At 40.2% G+C, this 23,141-nt stretch overlaps 1 long non-coding RNA gene across 2 annotated transcripts in view; it reads right to left on the reverse strand.

Annotated features, from left to right (window-relative positions):
• LOC133066788 (uncharacterized) overlaps nt 1-23,141 on the reverse strand; it is a 201,248-nt gene that overhangs the window by 105,860 nt on the left and 72,247 nt on the right. For both annotated transcript variants that reach the window (XR_009695203.1, XR_009695204.1), the window contains exon 3: nt 2,071-2,335. This is a non-coding gene — a long non-coding RNA (uncharacterized LOC133066788). The remainder of the gene's footprint in view (nt 1-2,070; nt 2,336-23,141) is intronic.

Raw genomic sequence — 23,141 nt, forward strand, 5'->3', positions numbered from 1 at the left:
TGTATTTGTTAATATATTAATCACCAAATTAATATATATATATTGTGTGCTCAGACTCTGTGCAACCCCATGGGCTGTAGCCCACCAGGTTCCTCTGTCTATGGAGTTTTCCAGGCAAGATTATCGGAATGGGTTGCCATTCCCTACTCCAGGGGATCTTCCTGACCCAGGGATTGAATCTGTGTCTCTTGTGTCTCCTACACTGGCAGGCAGATTTGTTACCACTAGTGCCACCTAGGAAGCCTATTAACATTATATAGAAGTTTGTATTTAAAAAGGCAAATAACCAAATAGGGAAAAGATACATATCAACAGGCAACTTGTAGAAAAAATTCTGTGGGCCAATAAACTTATAAAAAGGAGCTGAACCTAACAATTAAAAGAAATTTAAATTAAAACAGAATTAATAAAGATTTATAAAGACCAATGATAGATAATAGACAGTATTGCTTGAAACAACTTTACTTGGCAGAGTAATTAATAACATATCAATTGGAAAAACATTTACTGACAGTCTACTAAAATTCTGAAAGTTCAGAATCTTTGAACCGCAATACTACAGGTGTTAATTCAGAGGACAGAAAGAGAAGAAGAGGAGTGGGGAATGAGAATGGGAGATATAGGGAAGAGGAGTAAGGAGAGGAGAATGAAGGGGAGGAGGAAGAGGGAGAAGAGGAGGAGAAGAGGAGGACATCAGAGGAGAGCGAAGAGGAGGAAGAGGAAAAGAATCTCATAAAAAATAAAAACTAAATTCTGGAAGAGTATAAAGAATATAGACAAACTATATATGAGAGTTACTTCTGAAGAATGAGGTGGTACAGGAATTTCACTTACTGTTAAATATTTGTATAGCATTTAACTTTTCAATAATGAGAAAATATTATTTTTGAAATCTAATATTTCAAAAGTAAAATGAAATTGCAAGCAAGCTTAGAAAGACAGCATTTCCTTTATATTGATTTTGTTGCTAGTTTTTTCTTACCAAGTGCATATCTAGAGCTCCCATAAATAAAATTTCCGATTTCTACCCTAGCAGTGACCATTCCACTCTCTCTCTTCATGCATTGCAAAAATAGAGGTGGAATGGTCTTCATCAAAGCTTAATTCCTCAACACACAACACTGACAATATCTCCCCAAATTGCTCAGACTGTTGACTTTAAGAACCATTAGGCAAAAAATGCTGGAAGGTTAGCACAGAATTATATAAATAATGATCTGAAAGTAATGAAAATGGTTGCACTTTGCCAAGTCAGAAATCTAAGAATTCTGTTGGGGAAGCAAAAGAAAGTTGTTTTCATCAAGATAGTTTGTGATGTTTCCAATAAAACTAAAAATCAAAGGACTTACTTGGACGGGCCAGCTCCTTAATTAACACTTTGGAAATGTCTTATCACCAAAAGGTTTCCTAGGAATTAGTATCCCTGCTCAGTGGAATGAAGAGGAGGATTTTCACCTTTTGACCTAAAAGTTTTGAATCTTTCTGAGCATTGATTCAGTACCAAAAAATCCAATTTAGTATTGACTTCTACATAATAAATAATATATTAAATAGATTTATACATATTAATCTTCATGTCCCTTCATATTAATATTTTCACAGCCTACACAATAATAAAAATGATGAAAGGAACTTGGAAAAATACAGTAACCAGTTCTCCCAATCAATATACAAATTATTTCAGAGAGAGTCAAAGTTCCTGAGGAACTAATTTTCTTCGTACTGAGAAGCAGAGTGATGACTCAAAGAAACCGAAGTTAACAATAACACATTTTCTGTAATTTGGAGATCATTCAGGGCTGTGCATAAGGGGCTTCCCAGGTGAAGCAGTGGTAAAGAATTCACCTGCCAATGAACGCGACATGGGAGTTGTGGGTTCCATTCCTGGGTCGGGAAGATCCCCTGGAGAAGGAAAAGGCAACCCACTCCAGTACTCTTGCCTAGAAAATTCCATGGAAAGAGGAACCTGGTGGGCTGCAGCCCATGAGGCCAAAAAAAGAGTCAGACATGATTGAGCATGCATCGCCTCTCCTCCTCCTACTCCTAGGGGTATGTGTATTGAATGCATACCTTGGATAGTCCTCTGTGTCCTCTGTGAAGAAAAGCAACATGTGGCATCTCTTAATCATTCTCATCTTCTGGGTGACATCTCTCATAGTTGCTAGATTACTGTACTTCACAGTCATTTTCATTAAAACCTTATGTGTCTAGAGTAAAGGAGTCCTTGTCTTCTGTAGTCTGTTTCAAGTTTAGTCTTCAAGTTGAAGTATGTGATCATCTTAAGACAGATTCAGAATTTAGGATGCTTTCTGAGTAAAGCTCCACCATAGCTGACCTGGGGAAGAAAGAAATTTGGTACCAGGTGTTAAAGGGTTAAGATTAGAGGCTGAGTATCCAAAGAGAATGTACAAAAAATATATATATATGGCAATTCACAAGATGTCTTGATCTCCTGCAACACAAGAGAAACTCATACTTTGATAGACATTATCAATGCTCACTAATACCCAGGTCTTCCTCCTGGACACATAATACTGTACCTCCAGGCATAGTTGGGATTCAGTTCAGTTCAGTTCAGTCACTCAGTTGTGTCTGACTCTTTGCGACCCCATGGACTGCAGCACACCAGGCTTCCCTGTCCATCACCAACTCCCGGAGCTTACTCAAACTCATGTCCATCAAGTCAGGCAGGGTCTAAAAACTAATTCTAGTCAATGTTATGAGTGGAAGTGTTGCATGCCCTTTTCCAGGCAGGAATGTTTAAATATTGGCACGAGACCCTTCAGAGTTCTCCACCTGCTGTGCTGACTAGATAAACGCATTATGAAATGAAAGTATCATGAGATGGTAACGCACTTTACTTGGGAACCACGAATAACTGTGAAGAGCAGAGGTCTACTGCTGGACCTCACTGGGTGTATTCCTGTTTTAAGCCACTGAGATTTGAGCGATCTGGTACCAGCTGCATAACCCAAGGTGTCTTGAGAAATACATATACTTAAGCAATCATCATGGTAACAACAGATAAAAGATCTTTTTGATGTCATCATTATGTGTCAACAAAGATGAGCTGGGATAAAGTATTATCATTTCAATACTAGAATAAGTTCATGACATAGTTGGCTATGAGCATGTATATAAATTGGTGGGTAAAAAGATCTTTAAAATTTTCATAAACTAATAATTGGATTTTCTGAATTTGCCTTTTATTTCCAAATACCTTGGTTTATTTTTTAATGAATAATATTCGAAGGAGAGAGAAGGTAGGGCTAAAAATATAAGTTCACCCTCATCTATTAATAGTTAACAGCCAAGTGTACAGGTAAGAAGAGTGCTGTCTTTCTGTTTCAGTAGTGGGAAGGCTGTATTGTTAAATCAACATGACATATTTATAAGCCACAAATGTATCATATAACACGGGGATACAAGTTTAGCCTGAGACAGTTCTATCCAATGAGACAATTAAATAGTATATTGGCTATTTTATATTTGTTTAATACGGGCACCTTATCTCTCCTTTCACCCTAGTCTTACCCCACAGGCACTCACACATTTTGTGTTCAGCCAGTAAGGATGCTCAAGCAAAAATTGAAAAGAGAAGACAATATGGTCAGGATATTATGTCCCTAATTCTCTCCTTGGAAGGAGAATTGTCTCCTCAACTTGACTGTGTCCCTCAAAAGAAAGTCATTGGTTCTCTCAAGGAAGTATTAATACCCACTCCCCCCGACCACACACACACACCCTGCTTTTGTAGCTTCCAGCCTAGGGATGGTAACAGCTCCACTATTCCTAGCTTCAGGCTCCTGCACTACTCCTGACAACTTATATAATTCTATAATAGAACAGACTTAATGAAAGAAACATTTAGGCATTGGTTCTTACTGGCTATTGAACTGGGGAATAAATAATTTAACATTATCCTTTATATTGAATCACAACACTTGATTTTAAAGAATAACATAACATGTTGTTCATAAAAGAATCTAATTTGTTATTTTACTAGGGCTATCATTTCATGTTTATATAGTAAAATACTTTTGTAAAGAATCTTAATGTAAAAAGAGCAATCAACTAGATGGGAGAACAAGACAACTTTGCAACAAAAACCACAAAAAAGACCCCAAAAAAGACCCCCACATCCCTAAATAAAGCAGTAACAATAAAGTGACAGCATCCACAAGATCCACATGGCGTGGGTGTCTATGTGGGAGAAGACAGAGAGAAGAAATGGGGTGTCTGTGGGTCTAAGAAATGAAAGAGCAAAACAGTGTACAGGTATTCCCTGGGGAACAAGACCAGCCAATTTGAAAACAGCACCCAAGACTGGGAGCATTTTGACCAACTCAACAGTGGATGGGAACTTCCCTGGTGGTCCAGCGGTTCTGCCTTCCAATAAGGATCTGCCTTCCAATACAGAAGATGCGGGTTCTATCCCTGGTCGGGGATACGATCCCACATGCTGTGGGACAACTAAGCCCATGTGCTACAGCAAAGATACAGTGCAGTCAAAAAAAAAAAACAAACAAACTATAAATGGCTGATGACTGCTGCAAGACACCCTACAGTAACGTCTGAAAAAGACTGAAGCGGTATGGGTCACATGAATTGTCAAGATCAGACAGCCAAAATTTCCTTCTGAGAGAAACCCCCACAGTAGGCAGAAACTTCTTGGAATAAGGTAAAAATTCAGTAAAAATTTGGGCAATGTAGAAAAATGGAAGAGAGGACCCAGGTAAGTAGGGGAAGGGAAACACAGCCAGGAAATCTCAAAGAGTAAGTGAATATATGCCCTAACACTTCAAAAACATAAAAACTAAAGGGAGCACTAAAAACTAAGAAAACTACCTTGAGTAATAGAGCCATAACTTCTAAAAGTTTAGGAAAATTAGTTTCACATAAATATGAGCAACAGAAAAAGATCTAGGTCAAATCCAAAACAAAGCTATTGAGGGGGAAAAAAAAGAAAAAGTATATAATACTACCCCTTTGGACACTGAAAACATACTAGGATACATAAGCAAAAAACAGATCTAATTGTGACCTCTCAGAGCAAATAAAGCTGCTAAGAAAACTATATAATTTAACAGAGGAACATTAATCGGAATTATAACTCAGAGTGTTAAGAGTTGACATACTTTTTTTTTTTCCATTTATTTTTATTAGTTGGAGGCTAATTACTTCACAATATTGTAGTGATTTTTGCCATACATTGACATGAATCAGCCATGGATTTACATGTGTTCCCCATCCCGATCCCCCATCCTGCCTCCCTCTCCATCCCATCCCTCTGGGTCTTCCCAGTGCACCAGCCCTGAGCACTTGTCTCATGCATCCAACCTGGGCTGGTGATCTGTTTCACCCTTGATAGAATGCTTGTTTCAATGCTATTCTCTCAGAACATCCCACCCTCGCCTTCTCCCACAGAGTCTAAAAGTCTGTTCTGTACATCTGTGTCTCTTTTTCTGTTTTGCATATAGGGTTATCGTTACCATCTTTTTAAATTCCATATATATGTGTTAGTATACTGTATTGGTCTTTATCTTTCCGGCTTACTTCACTCTGTATAATGGGCTCCAGTTTCATCCATCTCGTTAGAACTGATTCAAATGAATTCTTTTTAATGGCTGAGAACAACAAAGGAAACTATAAGCAAGGTGAAAAGACAGCCCTCAGAATGGGAGAAAATAATAGCAAATGAAGAAACAGACAAAGGATTAACAGACAAAGGATTAATCTCAAAAATATACAAGCTCAATTCCTGCAGCTCAATTCCAGAAAAATAAATGACCCAATCAAAAAATGGGCCAAAGATCTAAACAGACATTTCTCCAAAGAAGACATACAGATGGCTAACAAACACATGAAAAGATGCTCAACATCACTCATTATCAGAGAAATGCAAATCAAACCTCAATGAGGTACCATTACACACCAGTCAGGATGGCTGCTATCCAAAAGTCTACAAGCAATAAATGCTGGAGAGGGTGTGGAGAAAAGGGAACCCTCTTACACTGTTGGTGGGAATGCAAACTAGTACAGCCACTATGGAGAACAGTGTGGAGATTCCTTAAAAAACTGGAAATAGAACTGCCATATGACCCAGCAATCCCACTGCTGGGCATACACACTGAGGAAACCAGATCTGAAAGAGACACGTGTACCCCAATGTTCATTGCAGCACTGTTTATAATAGCCAGGACATGGAAGCAACCTAGATGCCCATCAGCAGGTGGATGGATAACGAAGCTGTGGTACATATACACTAAGAGTTGACATACTTAAACAGAGCTATCAGGGCATTCACGCTGAACTCCCGTCACGCTGGCTCTGTCATCCCTGATCAGCCGCCCCCCCCCACCTTCCTTCCACCAGCCTGTGGGGGAAGGTGAGGACCACAGGGACGCGGCGCCTGGGGCAAGAGGCCCCAGGGGCTCCAGCACAGCGTGTGGGAAGGAGTCCGTGAGAGCACCTGGCTGTCCTCCGCAGAACCAGGGGGCCAGAGCTGGGATGACCACGCTCACCTGGGGACGTCGGCTGGCCCCGACTGAGGGTGAGCAAAGCCGCTGACGGGAGCAGGCACACATCCTCCAGTGGAGCAGGCGCTATACCAAAAGGGGGCTGCAGAGGACCCCAAGGACTGGACCTGCGGGGAGCCTAACCGCATCAGTGAGAAAACCCCCCCTGCACCGAGGAAGTGCAGAGGGAAGATCCCCTGCGGTGAAGCTTCGAAGAACTCCCCAGGGTGACGGGAGAGGAGGAGCATGGGGCAGCTCCAGCCCCTTCAGATTCACCTATCCATTCCCATCCGTCCCCCTCACAGGGGAAGAAGCACAAAAAGCCTTGAGGACAGGGATAAACCTGTGGAAAGCTGAGGAAGTGTAACCTTATTGGCTACTGTGCTCCCCTTGCCTACCATAGGTTTCACAAGAGCAAGCTGTGAAAGGGGAAGCTTTTTAATTGAGAGACTGTTGTTGTTCAGTCACTCAGTTGTGTCCCATCTCTTTGCGACCCCATGGACTGCAGCACACCAGGCTTCCCTGTCCCGCACTGTCTCCCAGAGTTTCCTCAAACTCATGTCCATTGAGTCAATCATGCCATCCAACATCTCACCCTCTGTCGTCCCCTTCTCTTCCCGCCTTCAATCTTTCCTAGCATTAGGGTCTTTCCAATGAGTCAGCTCTTTGCATCAGGTGACCAAAGAACTGGAGCTTCAGCTTCAGCATCAGTCCTTCCAATGAATATTAAGGACTGATTTCCTTTAGGATGGACTGGTTGGATCTCCTTGCAGTCCAAGGGACTCTCAGGAGTCTTCTCCAACACCACAGTTCAAAAGCAGCAATTCTTTGGCGCTTAGCTTTCTTTATAGTCCAACTCTCACATCCATACAGGACTACTGGCAAAACCACAGCTTTGACTAGACGGACCTTTGTTGGCAAGGTAATGTCTCTGCTTTTTAATATGCTGTCTAGGTTTGTCATAGTTTTTCTTCCAAGGAGCAAGTGTCTTTAAATTTCATGGCTGCAATTACCATCTGCAGTGATTTTGGAGCCCAAGAAAATAAAGTCTGTCACTGTTTCCATTGTTTCCCCATCTATTTGCCACGAGTGATGGGACCGGATGCCATGACCTTAATTTTCTGAATGTTGAGTTTTATGACAACTTTTTCACTCTCCTCTTTCACTTTCATCGTGAGGCTCTTTAGTCCTCTTTGCTTTCTGCCACAAGGGTGGTGTCATCTGCATATCTGAGGTTACTGATATTTTTCCCAGCAATCTTGATTCCAGCTTGTGCTTCATCCAGCCCAGAATTTTGCATGCTGTACTCTGCATATGTTAAATAAACAGGGTGACAATAAACAGCCTTGATGTATTCCTTTCTCAATTTGGAGCCAGTCCATTGTTCCATGTCCGGTTCTAACTGTTGCTTCTTGACCTGCATACAAGTTTCTCAGAATGAGAGATATATGTTTGCATTTAGACAAGATTGGATTTTCTAATGGCTGAAAATGAGACTGTCTCTAATGTCTGAATGAAAATGATGAGATCTGTCTTAGGCAGTTTCCTGGGGTGGAAAAGGGAGGTAAGACAAAAAGGGCAGGAGGACAAGGTGAAAATACATAATGAAATAAAGTTGCTTCTGCTGTTATCCTACCAATGAAATGGTTGAATGGTAACATTTCTGGAACCAGCACAGAAGAGCTACACTCGCTGGGACTGGTGAGGACTAACAGCGCTTTCACTCCATGTGGGCCCTTTGTCCTTAAAACCTAATGATTCAGTATGATTCACACATTCTAAATCTTACAGGTAAAGAAATTGAGACTCAGAAACTTTACATAAACGGCCCAAGGACAGAGCTGGTACAAGCATGTCTAGGACATTTGCTAAGTAGGCTGCTCCAGCTCTGTGGTATGTTTTACACACATTTCTCATTTAATCCAAACAACTCCTTACAGGCTAGCTTCTATTTTTATGCCCCAGATCAGAAGTCAAATTAGTCTTTGGTGCCTCCCCCTACTTCACTACCTTGGGCAGTAGGGTGATGTTAGGAATCCACAGAAAAGCTTAGTGCGGGGTGTCCTTCAGTGAGGAAAAGGTCCTACTGGCACCCTCAGAGCCAAAGAAAATGTGCTCCAGATTTAGTGCCCACTTTCATGTCAGATGCAGGTAGTTTCAACAAAATTATGGAACAGATTTTATTCACTATCCATTTGTATCCCAAAATTACTTGATTCATACCAATAGTTGCTGGGCTGTTTTAAAAATACTCATTTTCTCTATTTAAAGCTGCCACACACAAACTCTTGGGATGCAGCCTGATGTAAAATTAACTACCAAGCATATTTCAACTGCCAAGAATAAAAACTCAGAACCATAAAATGTCAATGGTTTACTGTGCTGTAGTTGACTTTATATTTAGCATTATTAGTTTTCTTCCTAAGGAAGAACACAGTATGAGGCTTTAAGGACACACTGCTCTGTGCCAGACAGTCACAAAGAAATATATTTCCTTCCAGGAGCCATTGAAACTGTACTGGCTGGAGAGAAAGGATAGATAATTACAGTAGACAAGTATACAAATTCCACAAGTCAGAAGGACAATGGAACAGACAGGAAGATGATAATCCTGGTTTCCTTGGGGCAATATAGAATGTGGCATTTGTAAATCTTGGTTATGACGGCGCTGAAATCGACAAAGACACCCTCAGTCATCACCTCAGCCCTTTTTATTTTTAGCTACCAACTGAGGTTACATTCTGCTCCGTTTCAGTAAGAAATGGGTTCTGTTTTACATTTCCTAGGCTCGGCTTTAATTAAGAAATCTTACTACACAGAGACTTGATTTCTACATATTAATTTGATAGCCAAATCTATGAGCCCTCTGCTCTTTGGTTGAGTTTGTTTTAGTAAAATGTGTTCTGTAACCAATATCTTTTTTTCCTTTGCTATATCATGATTTGTTTTCTGGGTTCTTAGTACATAGGATACACACAAACTTGCTGTCATAGAATTGGTTTTCAAGATGGACAATGAAAAATAAAGAATTACAAAAGGGCCTACAGGAGCCAAGAAACTTCATGAGATTTCTTAAACATTTTCAACTTCTTGGAGTTTGTTCATGGTATTATCTCATTTCTTTCCCCGTTGTGATGCTTAGTTCTTAAACCATTAAAATAAAAAAGATTCTGTGTTCTGTCTTTGGGTATAGAAAGCAAAGGAGTTCTCAAAGAGCTGCATCTGAATCTTCAGCCAGGATCATGGAATGAGGACACACACACACACACACACACACACACACACACAGGAAGTGTATAGTAGCATCATCCAACCAGGCAGGTTTCCAGGTTCACTTAGAAAGAAACACCTTCAAGAAAGAACACCAGAGCTCTAGGAGCAGATCTGGGCCAGTCTGGAGTGAGTGACAAGACCTTCGCATCACATGTCACGATCCAAAGGACACTAAAGGATTTGCATTTAGGTAAAGCACCATCCCACAGCAAGTACACCTAACCTAGCAAGGTCATGTCACACAAAAATCTTCTCCATATTTTAATGGAGATATGGCCAGACCACTTCTCCCAACTAAGATGGTTGGTAGCGATATCATTGGATTTATTCTTCCCGGTATTGCATGCCTACCAAGTCAAACTAAAAGCTCCCTTAAACTAAAGAGCTAAAGTCATTCTCCACAACTTGATGTGTTGAACAGTCTCAAAATCAAAAGAGCATGGATACCAGAATTGGAAAGTGAATAGGAGAAATGATAACTGGGAAGTTTCCCCTAATAGAAGTTTTCTTTAATAGCCCTCCCAAGAGCAAGCCTTCATGGAGAAAAGGAAAAAAAAATTGTGTACTTTGCACATATTTGGATATTCATATTTTGAACAGCTTTTGAAAATCTCAACAAATTTACCACAGAAACCTGGATAAACACTGGCAATGTTTAAGATAATGACTGTTCCCTTCCAAACCAATCTCAGAAGCAACAAAATATGGTACTGCAAGGAATAATTCAGCAGTCCATAAAAACAATTCTGCTTAATGAAAGTGAGTGATTCGCACATATTGCGAGAAACAGGAAACATTCTCAGGAAGCATTTATGGTTCATGTGTTAGTATTTATACTAACCTGGATTATTCCCTCTTTCATTTTAGGCAATATGGTGCTTTGCAGGTGGCTCAGTGATAAGGAATCCGCCTGCCAATGCAGGAGACGCAGGAGACACAGGTTCCATCCCTGGATCAGGAAGATCCCCTGGAGGAGGAAATGACAACCCACTCCAGTACTCTTGCCTGGAGAATCCTGGAAAATGGACAGAGAAGCCTGGCGGGCTACAACCCACAGGGTCGCAAGGAGTCGGACACGACTGAGCCCCTGAGCATGAGCACGAGCGCTACCTAAATTTAGGTCTCTTTTTTTCTCTGTCGCATTTTTGTTATGGCACATGTGCTTTTGGCACATGGTGCAACATTAATGGTGCAGCCCAAAAGCACACATGCTGACAATTATATTTTCCTTACCATGCATTTCTTCTCTGTTGTGGGTTAACTTTTATGATCTTTCTCATGAAAGCCAAGCAAATCAGATTTACATTCATGGAACTATAACAAAACTTTTGGAAATGTTGGTAATGGGTCCCACATGTTCTGTTTGCTTAGATTCATAAAGCTGGGAAGGGAATTTCAAGAGATCATGTAGGGATTTTAGAAACTGAATTTTATATGATCTGATATCATTTACTAATTTTCCAGAAGGACAGATTTCTGAGCAAATGGGTAGTTTCTGTTAGGCCCCTTGAGTTCTCACTTGTAAGACTGAACAAGTCTTACAAGACTGAACAGTCTTACAAGACTGAACTCACTTTTGTGTGAGAGGCTACACTGCTGACAGATAAAGGGAATTCTGATGTCACCTTTATGAGGACAGTAGAAGGCAAGTGGCAGACACCACAGGACACCTTAAACAATTCTGGCATCAAGACAGATGACACCAGAACTCCAACCAATTAAAAGCATAGAAGTATCTATGAAGCATGTGTAAATAGGCATGATTATTTCCTAAATGTACTAGCGATGCACTACGCAATATAAAATGAAATACGTTGAATGTCTGCTTTCTGCATGCTGAATCTACAAGGGATAATCCTGCTCAGTTACTCTTCAATCAGGAAATTCTTTTATTAGTTGGTCTCTCAAATAGTCTGCCTTGAGGAAACTGAAAAATTTCAGTCATTTTGGCCAGCCCTCTGCTGATGGTATCTATATTTAAATCACCCAAAATAGGTGGTTGCTTATCCAGTTTTTAAACCCTTTCTGAAACAGGGATCTCGTAACCTTCTCATTACACCAAAATGCCTCCCACATGTAAATCTGATCTTTGGGTCACCACTAAACTCACTATAATGAGTAGATCTTAACATAGCAGTAGATAGACTTCATAAGTTGGTAAAGAATTAGTAATGTATGGCAGGGAGCAGTCAGCTGTAGGAAATCAAGAGGAAGAGTAGGACTAGCTCATAAGCACATGGTCCATGGCAGCAGTTCTCAAACTGTGACCTGCATCAGAATTACCTGGAGGGCTCATTAAACAGATTATTGAACCCAGTACTTCTAATTCAGTAAATCTGGTGTAATCTAACATCTGAAAATCTTTTATTTCTAAAATATTTCCCAGTAAGGCTGATGTTGCTGGTTCAGGGACCACATTTTAAGAACCACTGGTCTACAGTATTTATTCCTGCAAATAGCTCCAACTTCCTGAGATACAGGAATGTATACAAAATAAAGACAGAAAAATCTTAGGAAGAAAAAATTGCTTTCATTTCTCCTAGAAACATTTTTCACATAGATCTGCAACTATTTGTCTCCTTAATGATGGAGTTAACTGCTCTGATCCAAAAAGACCCCAAACAGTTACTGCCCAGCCTGGAGTGTTACCTTCTGAGGTATTTAAATTTCAAGGAGGAAACAGCCCCAAAACTTGGAGATACTTCTTGGGTGGTAAAAGCCAAGACACAAGGCATCCTGGCTCCTGGAGAGATTTTATTTATAAACGAAAGAGTTGAAGTAAGGATTTAGGCCTGTTCTGTTTCCAAGGAGACATTTTCAGGAGAGAAGGGGGATAGCTGTCTCCTTCCCCCTTATAAGCAGAGAAAAATCATTTTCCCTGTCTCTCACCTATGGAGTGTTCAGCCACTCAAGTAGTACACTTGTCCTTACTCTTATTATATCACCAAAGAGGTAAGTTCTGGGACAACAGGAGTTGATGTGCTTAAGAACTCTCTCTCATACCCACAATATTTTATGTATGCATTTAGGATAAAATTTTTAAAAACTAGTATTAAAAACCTAACAGCATCCAATCTTAAATCAGCTCCACTGTGATTAGGACACCTTGCAATTCCTAATAAAGGTTAAGACTGTGCCCAACTGATTCTGTAAAAGGAATATTAAAAAATTTTATCCAAAGTATTTCTTCCTGGTAGAAAATATAACTCATATGTTTATTGCCTTTTAGACCATTAACCAGTTTCCAATTGCACTCACCATTCTCATTCTAAGATTCTCTTACTGAATTCCCTATAAATGCCTACTTTCTCAAAGTGCTATCATAATCAACTTTTCATCTTACTCGTTCCTTCATTATTTGATAAGTGAAATTGTTGACCAGTTATTTCTATTTCTATAAGTTACATTTTTAAATTCCAAAATTGTGTTTCCAGGAAGTTCCAACAGCCATCACTCTAACAAAGCCTGTAGCAACTGGGCTTGGCCCTGGGCTGTGCCGCTGTCCCACCTCTACCACCTGTTCATGGAAGTGCTGCCTCTTCTCGTGACAAAGCAGGACTCAGTCTACTTAGGCAGGCATTCCTCACCTAACATCCATGTGCCTTACGGTTTAGTCGCTAAGTCGTGTCTGACTCTTGGGACCCCACGGACTATAGCCAGCCAGGCTCTTCTGTCCATGGGATTCTCCAGGCAAGAATCCTGGAGTGGGTTGCCATTTCCTTCTCCAATGTGCTTTATACCCTGCTTGAAATGGAGAAAAACATTAACCTTTGTACCTACTCTTACTTTGACAAAGGTCCTCCTAGCGCATCTAAGTAGCACAACTGGACGTGATTCACATAACCTGAATTTAGATGATGCCATGGCCTGTGAAGCTGTGCAGTATGGTGGCTCTGGACCACTGGGTCTTGTCTCGGGAGCACAAGATGGATCACAAAACATTATTTATATTTTATCCATACTCTATGAGCCACTCATCCAGAGGAAAAAGACTCCAGTCTAGTCCACATCTGGAATTATATAATTAACGAAGAAGAAAGAGGAAGTTCTAGGTTGCTTAAATGTATATAATGAGCATTTTCCATTTTTCTTTGTCTTATGTGGAAAGTCATTCCTTCTCCATATAAGTAAATACATTTAGTTCCTTCATCACTATTAAGCACCAAAGAAGCCCAGAGCCACAAAAGCAGAGCAGGCTCATCTGTCTCTATGTGTTTCTTTCCAGAGCACAACAGCTTCAGAAGCAGATTCTGGTTCTTCTATCTACCTGTATACATGGTTTGTAGTGTAACAGCCCTTGGTAGGAGTGATTTTGCTGAATTTCTGTTGGATATGAAGCCACTGATAATTAACAACCCTGAAAAATGTATCAGAGTACCATAGAACTCTGCTGAGAATATCATTCATTACATCACAAGATGCCATCTCCATCAGAACTTCTCCTGCCTGTCCCCAACCTCATGGATATATCTGTACCTCTGGAGCCACAAATGTTTGCATCTTACATACAACTGGCCTTTTTCTGAATAGCTTTTAAAATATCAGACATAAATATAAGGGCCTTTGTAGACCTTTCTGGTTGACTTTTTAAATTATTATTATTATTAATGCTATTTCTTGCTCCATTTTAATATCCATGCTTTTGTGTTGCTCACTTCTCATTTCCTTTAAAATTGTATCATTTTGCTTTCTCTTGTTGTCATTTTCCCCATCTCTTTCTCTCTCTTCATCCCCCCCCCCCCCGCCGCCCCCACAATTGTCATACAGTCATACACACACAGAGAGAACTATTTGGAAACACAAGATCTCTCTGGAACAAGTAGACAGTAGAAGAAAGAAACCATGGATTCTCTAAGCCAAGGATCTGGTACTCTAGTCGTCTGTTAACATACACCCTCATTACTCCACACACTATTCAACCATGATCTCCCCAACCCTGAAGTTTCGATCTTTCTTCCCTACTTTCATCAGGAACACTATCCAGCTTAACCAGTGTTTGGTAAGTTTTCAAACAATGCAGTTCTTGATATTAGGTAGTTCTTTGAATGTTGTCAAGAAACTAGGACATGGTGGTTAAGGGGAGTCATTCATTTGGGGGAAGCAGTTTTTTTTATTACTAGGCAGTATTATCTATATTTCAGATGATACTAACAGAAGCAGAAGATATTAAGAGGTGGCAAGAATACACAGAAGAACTATACAAAAAAGATCTTCATGGCCCAGATAACCACGATGGTGTGATCACTCACCTAGAGCCAGACGTCATGGAATGGGAAGTCAAGTGGGCCTTAGGAAGCATCACTATGAACAAAGCTAGTGGAGGTGATGGAATTCCAGTTGAGCTATTTCAAATCCTAAAAGATGATGCTGTGAAAGTGCTGCACTCAATATGCCAGCAAATTTGGAAAACTCAGCAGTGGGCACAGGACTGGAAAAGGTCAGTTTTCATCCCAGTCCCAAAGAAGTACAATGCCAAAGAATGCTCAAACTACTGCACAATTGCACTCATCTCACACACTAGTAAAGTAATGCTCAAAATTCTTCAAGCCAGGCTTCACCATTATGTGAAACCATACACTTCCAGATGTTCAAGCTAGATTTAGAAAAGGCAGAGGAACCAGAGATCAAATCGCCAACATCCACTGGATCATTGAAAAAGCAAGAGAATTCCAGAAAAAACATCCACTTCTGCTTTATTGACTACACCAAATCCTTTGACTGTATGGAAAAAGAAACTATGGAAAATTGTTCAAGAGATAGGAATACCAGACCACCTGATGTGCCTCCTGAGAAATCTGTATGCTGGTCAAGAAACAACAGTTAGAACTGGACATGGAAAAACAGACTGGTTCCAAATTGGGAAAGGAGTACTTCAAGGCTGTATATTGTCACCCTGCTTATTTAATTTATGTGCAGAATACATTATGCGAAATGCCAGGCTGGATGAAGCACAAGCTGGAATCAAGATTGCTGGGAGAAATATCAATAACCTCAGGTATATAGATGACACCACCCTTATGGCAGAAAACAAAGAAGAACTAAAGAGCCTCTTGATGAAAGTGAAAGAGGACAGCGAAAAATTTGACTTAAAACTCAACATTCAGAAAACTAAGATCACGGCATCCGGTCCCATCACTTCATGGCAAATAGATGAGGGAACAATGACAGACTTTATTTTCTTGGGCTCCAAAATCACTGCAGATGGTGACTACAGCTGTGAAATGAAAAGACATTTCTCCTTGGAAGAAAAGTTATGACCAACCTAAACAGCATATTAAAAAGCAGAGACATTACTTTGCCAACAAAGGTCCATCTGGTCAAGGCTATGGTTTTTCCAGTGGTCATGTATGGATGTGAAAGTTGGACTGTGAAGAAAGCTGAGCGCTGAAGAATTGATGCTTCTGAACTATAGTGTTGGAGAAGACTTTTGAGAGTCCCTTGGACTGCAAGGAGATCCAACCAGTCCATCCTAAAGGAAATCAGTCCTGAATATTCATTGAAAGGACTGATGCTGAAGCTGAAACTCCAATAATTTGGCCACCTGATGCAAAGAACTGACTCATTGGAAAAGACCCTGATACTGGGACAGATTGAAGGCAGGAGGAGAAGGGGACAACAGAACATGAGGTGGTTGGATGGCATCACCGACTCAATGGACATGAGTTTGACCAAATTTCGGGACATGGTGAAGGACAGGGACGCCTGGTGTGCTGCAGTCCATGGGGTCACAAAGAGTCAGACACGACTAAGCAAATGAATTGACTGACTATCTGTATTTATGTCTCTGTATAGCAAAAATAAACTTTATTACTGCAGAATATGTCTCTGATTATTTTATTATTTTTTTTCTCTGATTATTTTAAACTTTCACTGACCACCAACAGCTTTTGAAGTATCAGAAAAAAAATAGCATTAAACCTAATTACAGCCCAGTGGGCATGCTGCCTAAAATGGTCATTTTCTGGCTTCTGTCTAATATAATTTTGTTTATTTGGCTTACCCTGTCAATTTAGGTTTTATTTGTCATCTTTTATTCATCATTATTCTTTAAAAACCTATATCTATCACTAAAAATTCCCAAGCAATTCTAATCATGTGAAGAAAAGAAAAATCTAATTTGTACAAAATATCTGAGTCTCAACTTTATTATAAATTCTGAGATTTATTTCTTTAATAATGTATCAAGACAATTTGAATAACAGTCTTTTCATAGGCTATAATGTTGTAAATTCTGGATGCTAAATTTTTTGCTTTCTCATTATGTCCAGAAACTCAAGTTATTTGGAAAATACTCCTTCAGGTACCTACCATACTAATGCATTACATTATGTGTTGTGATTACCCAAGTAAAATCAGAGCAAGGATAAGGTGAAGGTTACTATTTGCTTCCAAAGAGGCTGTTGTATTGAGATTTTTACACTTTGTGAGTGCCACCTAAACACTTGTTGTCTGTAAAAGGAAGATACCCCTTCCAGTGTTCACTTCCGTCATTCAGTCCCTTCACTGTCCTCAGGATGCTTACACTCTGCTGTTACAGCCCTCACCTCCCCTGATGACTATTCCCTTTCAGTTTTCCATGCTCTTTGGCTCATATGCAGACGACAACGTAATGGGAAGCATCATTAACATCAAATACAGGGAAAGGCGAGGAAGCCGCAATCCCTTTCTTTATTTAAACTGCATAAAGGCTCACAAGGTATTCACGTAGAAAGAAGTAATATGTCTCAATGGAGAGTTGTAAAAGTTCTCACACCCAGGCAATGGAAAATGTGAAATGCAATTCATTCCCCTACTCCAACCTGATTATATTCCAAAGGCTTCCTAGTTCTAGGGCTGGATCAAGAATTCATGCCTGTTGTTGGCTATTTTAAAAATCCCAGGTAAGTTACAGTCATTTGGATGTGCTTCCTTTCTTAAGAATCCAAAAAAACAAGTGACTGAAATCTAAAGCCCAACCCCCAACCCTACCCCTGGAGGCAGCTGAGTCATTCCAAAACATCAGAAAGTTATCTAGTCTGGAAAAATTTCAATCCTCCCCTGCTTGCTTCATCCTTATGGCAATTAGAAACTTATTGCAAAGCTTCTGGTTGTAGCTGGAAGACCACATGCATTTACCTAGACTAACTTGCAAAAATCCCATTAAAATGGCACCAGTTCAGTTGAGTCACTCAGTTGTGTCTGATTCTTTGTGACCCCACGGACTGCAGCACACAAGGCCTCCCTGTCCATCACCAACTCCCGGAGCTTACTCAAACTCATGTCCATGAGTCAGTGATGCCACCCAACCATCTCATCCTGAGAGAGTCAATTGCTAGGCAGGTTGTTAAGAAGTCTGGGGGTCCCCAAGGAAGAGAAAGGGGTCTGGGACTCTCGACGTGGAGATTGGGGGTCTGGAATTCTCAAGGAGGAGAAAAGGACAAACTCTTTTTTTTCTTCCTCTGCATTCCTTCAGTTCAGTTCAGTCACTCAGTCGTGTCCGACTCTTTGCATCCCCATGGATTGCAGCACATCAGGCCTCCCTGTCCATCACCAACTCCTGGAGTTCACTCAAACTCATGTCCATTGAGTCGGTGACGCCATCCAGCCATCTCATCCTCTGTTGACCCCTTCTCCTCCTGCCCCCAATCTTTCCCAGCATCAGGGTCTTTTCCAATGAGTCAACTCTTAGCATGAGGTGGCCAAAGTATTGGAGTTTCAGCTTCAGCATCAGTCCTTCCAATGAACACCCAGGACTGATCTCCTTTAGGATGGACTTGCAGGATCTCTTTGTAGTCCAAGGGACTCTCAAGAGTCTTCTCCAACTCCACATTTCAAAAGCATCAATTTTTCGGCACTAAGCTTTCTTCACAGTCCAACTCTCACATCCATACATGACCACTGGAAAAACCATAGCCTTGACAAGACGGACTTTGTTGGCAAAGTAATGTCTCTGCTTTTTAATATGCTATCTAGGTTGGTCATAACTTTCCTTCCAAGGAGTAAGTGTCTGTTAATTTCATGGCTGCAATCACCATCTGCAGTGATTTTGGAACCCAAAACAATAAAGTCTGACACTGTTTCCTCTGTTTCCCCATCTATTTGCCATGAAGTGATGGGACCAGATGCCGTGATCTCAGTTTTCTGAATGTTGAGTTTTAAGCCAACTTAAACAACTATGTCTTATGTTAGCCTCCTGAAGCTACAATAACAAACTGCCACAAACTCAGTGACTTAAAAGAAATTGATTCCCTTATGATTCCAGAATGTAGAGATATGAAATCAGTATCACTGGGTAGAAATCAGGATGCTGGCACAGCCTCTGGAGACCCTGGAGGAGAAGCTGGTCCTGCCTCCTCCAGCTCAGGATGGCTGCCACAGTTCCTTGGCTTATGGCTGCATCATCTTAATTCTGCCCCCATAATCACATCCCCTTCTCCTGTCTGTAACAAATCTCCCTCTGCCTCATTCTTAAATGGACATTTGTGGTTATATTTAGGGCCCACCTGGATATCCAGGATGATCTCCCATTTCAAGATCTTTAATTTAACCATACATGCAAAGTCTTTACCATGTAAGGGAACACTCAGAGTTTCCAGAGACTAGAACATGGATATCTTTTGAGGGGGCCATTATTTACCCTTCTATATGCCTAAAAAGATATGAGGAGAGGGATCAACAGCATCTAAGAAAGGACTTTTTAGATGATTAAAGAAGATGAAGCAGCTCAACATTGCTAATCATCAGAGAAATGCAAATCAAAACCACAGTCGGCTATCACCTCACATGTCAGAATGGCTATCATTAAAAAGAACACAAATAACCACAAATAACAAATGTTCGTGAGGATGAAGAGAAAAGAGAACATTTTCACACTGTTGGTGGGAATGTAAAGTGATGCAGTCACTGTGGAAAACCTTAAGGAAGAAAGAATATTAACAAAAAGGGAGCCACTGCATTTATCTACTGTCTTTCTCCCAACCCGACAGGAGAGCAGAGATTATTCCCTGGAGAAATAAAGTCAAAAAGGCCTCACAGTTATGGCCACCAAACAGAATGGAGGAGAGATGTGTGGCATAGGATAAAACTAGAGGATGACAAGGTCCCCTAGTGGACTAAGGGATGTGCAACCCCCCTTCTCTGAACCACTCCCAAAATGCCACCATATAGCCGGAAGTCAAAGAAATGAGGAATTCCTCTCTGGGAGAAAATGAACAATTTCAGACAAATGTATCGACAAGTAATAACATTTGGGAGCATTCCAATGAAAAGACCAGGTCCTCCTTCTAAGACCTGTAGTAGCACATCTCAAATTCTGGGTCCTTATAGTCACAAAAATTACTGATAGCTCCAAATTATGCAAATTACAGGTACCAAATTGTAACATTTTAGAAATTAATTTGGGAATTTAAAAATACTTATTAATTTATTTCAAAATAACAACAACAAATTCACCATATAACATAAGTAACATATTTTTAATGAGAAATAATTATTTAAAACAAAAAATATTTAGTGGAAGAGTGGTAGTTTGAACAATCTCTTTAATGTCTGTTGTAATAAAATACATCTGGGCTCTCACATCTGCTCCTGCATTTAACCTGTTGCAACTTTTTGGTCAAAGTATATGAAGAAACTGTAGCCTCACACTAATATATAGTCGGAAAATGGAAAAAGTATTTGAGTACCCTTTTTGGATAAGTGCAGACTGAAACTCCACCACCACTTGAAAATCAGTAGTTTCTAAAGGTTATCTTTAGGTAGAATCTGAAATTATACCAGTGAACTTTTTGTACTCTGTTCCATTAAAGTCCATTGGTCTATCTTGCACTTTGAATGTATCTTTTGATTTTGTAACATCATGTATTTATCATTTAGAAAAATCTTTGCTCACTGAGTTATAGAGGTCTTCCAAATGTTGACACATTTCATTATACAATATCCAAAAAATCACATTTGTTAACATTACCACAGATATCATCAGAAAACTCTATAAGTATTGGTAAGCTGTCAAGTTCCCCGTGGCCAATTTAAGTGTTCCAAACTTTTATATTTCTTGAAAGCTTGAATTTTATCATTGGCAACAAATATTGTGAGTTGTTTTCCTTAAAGTGACAGGCTCATTTTATTGATTTTTAAGAAAATGTCTGGTAGGTATCCAACTCTGAATGATCATAGCTTGTCTATCATTCATTCTTGTAGATAAAAATGGTTTCCATGAAAAAAAAAATCACTTCAACTTTCAATTCAAATAATGGCACTAATGCTCTCCCTTGAGACAGCCACTATATACAGTGTGCAGCAGAAATGTCCTAGGCAGACTTGCCATTTTCCTACACAGAATGTTAAAAAATGTGTACTCAATTCATAAACTTTGCTATTTCACCAAGGTTAACCTCCAGTGAAACTAGCATGTTGTACAATAACTTGTGGAGGTGAATAATGGTATGGCTTGGTGCCATCACCTTTATTCATGGCAAGAGGTTCCAGCAGTTTCATCCACCAGCGCTTTGCACCATCTGTGTGAATGTTAACACAGTGAAAAAGCAAACAGCTGTCTGATATTTAATATGAAAATAATTTTGACCTCATGAACTCCTTGCAAGTTTCTCTGAGATCTCAGGAGTCCTTGAACAACACTTTGAGAACCACTACCTTATAACTAAATGAAGAAACCTGTCTTCATGATCTGAGAACTCTTTGGGCATTTTAGTCACTTACTTAAAAATATGCAGAGTTAAGTAAGAATCACTTTTGTGCTGGGGTTTTCCAGGACAACCCTCAGGCTCAGTGATTCACTAGAGGGACTTATAATACTAGAAAAGCTGTTATACTCATAGCTATATTTTATTACAATAAAAGGACATATTAAAATCAGTAAAGAGAACAGGTACATGGGGTGAAATCCAAGAATAGCCAAGTATAAGTTTCCAGACTTCCCATCCCAGTAGAGTCATATAGGGATACAACCAATTCTCCCAGCAGTATGTGGCACATGTAGAGTTGTGCCAACCAGGGAAGCTCACTGGAGCCTGGGTATCCAGGGTTTTTACTGGGAGTCAGTCATGCAGGCAAGCAGTACCTGTATGAATAACCTCAGCTACTGAGATTTCAGTCTCCCTTCTCCAGTACAAGACCAGGCAGTCAACATAGATCAGTTTTAGCACAAACTATTGGATCACATTGGTTCAGTGTGGCCCAAGGTCTCAGGCAGACAAAATTAATTTTATCAAGTAGGATATTCCAGGGGCTCAGAATTTATCCTCCAAGAGTCAGCCAAGGACCAGTTCTGAAGGTAGGACTTTCTGTGAAATGTGTTGGGTTTACCTCAGGTGTGCTAAGTCAATCCTTTCCTGATCAATCTGCCTCCATAACAAAAGAAAAAGATAAAGAGCTGAGGGTGGCTCAGTGGGCAATCCGCCTGCCAGTGCATGAGACACGGGTTGGGTCTCCGGTCCAGGAGGACCCCGTGTGCAGCGGAGCCACAGGCCCGTGCACCAGAACTACTGGAGTCCGCGCTCAGGGCCCAGGAGACCGCAGCAGCTGAGCCCTCGCACGGCAACCACTGAAGCCTGTGCTCCCCAGCGGCAGAGGACACCTCAGCAAGAGGCCGGCCCCACAACTGGAGAGTGGCCCTGCTCTCCACAAGGAGAGAGATGCCCACGCATCAGCGAAGACCCAGCACAGCCAAAAATAAATAAACTGTTAAAAAAAAGAGTGGCAAGGTAAAACAAGACACAGGCAAGCCAGATGCAGAGCAAAATTCAAGTAAGTTACAAGTAATATCCCCAGTGACATAATAAAAGATATTGCACTCATAAAACAATATGAGTAGCCTACACAATGACCAGAGGGTAAGAAAGAGCTCTTGGGAATTAGCCACCATAAAATATCCAAAATAAAGAAATCAAGTAGTTGAAAGTTAAAATAGAAGATATTACCAAGAAGCCAGAACAAAAAACTAAAAAGTCAGAAAATATAAAAACAATGGTTTAAAAGAACCCACAAAAATCCTCTTTGAGTTGATCTAGGATGGCCAGTGAATGAAAGGAGTATGAAAATGAGGAAGCAAGGACAATGGAACAGCTCAAAGAAGGAGCACAAGACATTTTTCCAGAATTATAAAGCAAAAACCTACAGTTTGAAAGAGTCTGCTGAGTGACTAGAGCAATGAAAGAATATGCATCATTTCAAAATTTCAGAATGCCAGAGACAATGAGAAGAAGTTTCCAGAGAAAGAAAGCCTGTCAACATAAAAGAATGAAAATGAGAATGATATCGAATTTCACAACAGCGATATTGAATGCTAAAGACAGCGGAACAGAGCGATGTTTCAAAACCTAAGGGAAAATATTTTTTTACTTAAAGTTTTGT

This window comes from Dama dama, chromosome 12 (genome assembly GCF_033118175.1).
Source record: "Dama dama isolate Ldn47 chromosome 12, ASM3311817v1, whole genome shotgun sequence".
In the NCBI taxonomy this organism is placed as follows: Eukaryota; Metazoa; Chordata; class Mammalia; order Artiodactyla; family Cervidae; genus Dama; species Dama dama.